Source organism: Sylvia atricapilla, chromosome 9 (assembly GCF_009819655.1).
Source record: "Sylvia atricapilla isolate bSylAtr1 chromosome 9, bSylAtr1.pri, whole genome shotgun sequence".
NCBI lineage: Eukaryota > Metazoa > Chordata > Aves > Passeriformes > Sylviidae > Sylvia > Sylvia atricapilla.
The window spans coordinates 24869299-24873597 of record NC_089148.1 but is presented as its reverse complement, the minus strand read 5'-3'; positions in this window follow the sequence as shown (position 1 = coordinate 24873597).

Sequence of the window (4299 nt, the reverse complement as noted above, 5' to 3'; positions counted from 1 at the left end):
TGCCCGTCTTTCATCCACCCCGCGCATCTCCCAGCTTAAATTTAGGGTTTATTTAATTTTAAAACTTCAAATCCGGGTCAGGTTTTCGCCCCCACTGACATTAAGCGGGGCACGGATGCCATGAGCAGCTTCTCAGCCCTCCCCGGGTAAAACATCGAGCCCTGGGGCCACGGCCAGCAAGGTCCACCCAGGCCTTATCCGTGTAATCCCTTCCAACTCGGGATATTCGGGTTTGGTTTGTCTCCCTCACACCGCCGGATGCGATGGAGTAGTTGTGTGTCACAAGCACAAGTCGTATTTCTTCTCGTTTATTAGGAATCTCCCTCAGCGCAGTCTCTCCAAACGCCCTCATGCGGGGACAGCGGAGCTCGCACCACCCGGTGCCTGACAGGAGCAGGTGGCCGTGTGTCCCCGCTGTGCCACCTCCTGCACGGCCGAGGAGGAGAGCTGCTCTCTGCTCCTCCTCGTCTCGCTCCGTCCCAGCCGCCGCCATGGGCTCGGCTGTGCCCTCACGGCCCTTTCCCGGCCATGAGTTCCCGTCCTGGGTTCGGCTCTGCGCTCACGGCCCCTTCCCGGCCATGAGTTCCCGTCCTGGGTTCGGCTCTGCGCTCACGGCCCCTTCTCTCCCGAGGGGTCTTGCCCCGAGCCGGGCTCTGCCCTCACGGCCCCTTCCCGGCCATGGGCTCCCGTCCCGGGCTCGGCTGTGCCCTCACGGCCCCTTCCCGGCCATGGGCTCTTGCCCCGAGCCGGGCTCGGCTGTACCCTCACGGCCCCTTCCCGGCCATGAGCCCCCGTCCCGGGCTCGGCTGTACCCTCACGGCCCCTTCCCGGCCATGGGCTCTTGCCCCGAGCCGGGCTCGGCTGTACCCTCACGGCCCCTTCCCGGCCATGGGCTCCCGTCCCGGGCTCGGCTGTACCCTCACGGCCCCTTCCCGGCCATGGGCTCCCATCCCGGGCTCGGCTGTACCCTCACGGCCCCTTCCCGGCCATGGGCTCCCGTCCCGGGCTCGGCTGTACCCTCACGGCCCCTTCCCGGCCATGGGCTCCCATCCCGGGCTCGGCTGTACCCTCACGGCCCCTCCCCGGCCATGGGCTCCCGTCCCGGGCTCGGCTGTACCCTCACGGCCCCTTCCCGGCCGTGGGCTCTTGCCCGGAGCCGGGCTCTGCCCTCACGGCCCCTTCCCGCCCCTCTCCGCCCCCGCGTTCCCGCCCCGGCACCGCCCGCCCTCATGCCCCAAAATGGCCGTCAGCCTCTGAGGGGATAGATCGGAAATCAATGCGTTTTATGAAGTGTTTCTCTTTGCGGGTCATCTACAGGCAGGTCACGTTGCCAAATGTGGAATAAGTAAAGTTTCCTTAAGAAAGGATGTTCTTTGATGTTTGATCTTTGTGTACTTTGAAGCCTAATCAAGATTCAAGATTGAATCTTGTGAAACAGCAGCCGCCAACAAGCTCTAAGTGATGCCCGTATATTGCCCATGTATTAAAAAAAAAAAACCAAACAAATGAATTGTTGGTAGAATTGTTAAGGTTAGGGCTGGACGCGTTTCTCTGCTCTAGACCTGGGGGAGTTTAACAAAGCTTGGGAAGAAGGATGAACTATTGATAGTGGGCACTGGGAATGCAGGATTTATGGACCACAAGGACATCTGGCAGAACTCCCAAGATGAGGAAGGAATCCGTAAAAACAACTCAGCAACTGTGCTGAAATCAGCACTTGTGGAGGAACACTTCCCAGTCCTTCCCCAAGCTCATTCTTCCCAAACCATTTGTGGTTTTCCGGGTTATCATTTCTTATTTCTCTCATCCTTGTTGCATTCCTTACTCTGTGGCACTCTCTTATTATTTTAAATCCATTTTGATCAGCCTTGTAATGCTCCTATCCCAAACCAACAAAAAGTATCTCTTTAGATCTATTTTATACTGCTGTGGGGCTTTTGTGTCTTAACACAAAATCCCAGAGGGTTTTCAATCTTGACATGAGGCCAAAATACCTGGGGATAGAACTTCCAGGTATTCCAAATCCATCCCCATGCAAGGGGAACTAAACTCAAGGTCTTAAAAAAGAAAAGCCAGTAAGGTGCCTGTTTTTACTGAGATGCTTTAAAAGTTCCTGCCTGAATTCATAATGAAAATAGGGGAATAAAGCAGAATTGTGCAAGTCCACTAATCAACATTAGTGGGGGTCAACAGGGGGTCAGGGATCTCCCCTCACCTTCCTTCTGCTGGAAAAAAATTTCCTGTTCATCTTACGTCTGCTTTTACGGTTCCTGTCTCTCCAGGCAGGATGACTTACAAGCCATTCACTTTGCCTGAATCCCATCATTACTGGGGATTTTCAGAGCAGATTTACAAACTGTCATTTCTGGTATTTATGGGCTATTTCTAAACCCCCATTTCTGGTGTTTATGAGGTATTTATTAGCCACAATGAAATGCTGGCTAGGAATGAGTAGCTAATTCGCTCTCTGTGCTAGCCACTTTTGCTCAGTTATCCCGTTTTCAGATATTTTCCAAGCTTTCCAATGGTTCTTTCTAAGAGGCGTTTTATGTAAACCTCCAGATCTAAAGTCTGGAGCTGGGATTGATTTCCTATAATAGGCTCTGACAAGGGAAGAACTCGAAGAGCTCTTGCACAGTGTGGTGTCAGGTGCTAAGTGGGAAGCAGACCCGTGACATGTCCATGTGCCCACCGCAGATCAAAACCTTCCAAAAATAAATCTGTTGCTGCTCATTGCTTATTTTACCCCTACCCACCCCCCCAAAAAAAAAAAAAAAAAAAAAAAAGTGCACTGACGCTGTCCCATCGTCGAGAGCAGGTGACTGTCATTATAAACCAGAACTGGAGCTCATCTCCTGCAGCTCCATCTCCTGCTGTTCTGTCCTCAGCAATGCACCCAACCCTTTACTGGCATCCTAACAAAATCCCAGAGAACACCTTTGGGCTGCAGGATTTGGGGTGGGAGAGGGGACGTGTTTCAGCGCCCCACAACATACGAATTGTTTAGGGGCTGCTGGAAGTGGGTTTGAAGAGGACAAGGAGCAAACCCTGGCAGCTCCCTCTCCCCAGCCACTGCCGACAGTCTCAAGTGGCTTTTCCCATTCCTGCCTGTTGTCATTGTGTCCCTGCTCAGCGACATGGACACGCCAGGCTCCGGGGACAGCCCAGACCCCAAGCAGCACCTTGCAGGCAATTGTGGTTCCCACACATCACCAAATTCCCCACATTTCACTGAGGAGGGATCGCTGGTTTGTGTTCAGTCCAGCCGGGAGCCGGGTACTGGTGGCAGCAGGTGGCAGCAGAGCCCTGCCAGGGCAGGATGCGCCCGAGAAAGGAGCGTGTGGGAGAGGTCGGCGGTTCCACAGGCACTGAAATCTCATTTATTCGCTCTTTTGACACTCATTAGGCCCCAAAGAGCTGCACTGCCTGTGGCCTGGCTGGAGCCAGCACCAGGGAATTGAGCCACGGGCTCTGCCTAAAGCTCACACCCGGACCCTCTCTCAGGTGCTGTTTTATCAGCACAGCCCCTCCTGCAAGGGGAGTTCTTGATACTGAACTTCATCTGTTTTCATCAAACTTTCCACTACTCCCTAAGTGCAAATCGAAGAATTATGGCATTATTTAGGTTGGAAAAGCCCTGTCAAACCATTGAATCCAGTCATTCCCTCAGCACTGCTAAGGCCACCACTGCCAGTGTCCCCAAGTGCCACATCCACATGCCTTTCAAATCTCTCCAGGGATGGGGACTCCACCCCTGCCCTGGGCGGCTGTGCCAGGGCTGGACAACTCTTTCCATGAAAAAATTTTCCCAAATATCCACCCTGAGCGTCCCCTGGCACGACCTGAGACTGTTTCCTGTTGTCCTGTCACTTGTTCCCGGGGAGAAGAGACCAACAATTTTTAAAAAACTTTATTTTCCCCAGATTATAGACAGCAAGACAACATGGGGAGAGCAGGCTCCAAGCAGTGGGCAGCAGCACCTCGAAATATGGCAGCAGGTGGAGGGTGATGCCCAAATCAACACTGCAATGGGGTGATGGCCAACACAAAAAGGTCACAGCACAGCTGTGACAACTCCAAGGCTGGCAAGCAGGGACAGGAAGGGGAAAAAAGGGAAAAAAACCTGCAGGGCTGTTCAGCCTGGAGAAGAGAAGGCTCCTGGGACATGTTAAGAGCCGCTTTCCATAATTAAAGAGGCTCCAGGAGAGCTGGAGAGGGACTTTGGACGAGGCTCTGAAGGACAGGACAAGGGGGTATGGCTTCTCACTGCCAGAGATGAGGAGAAATTCCAATGACAAA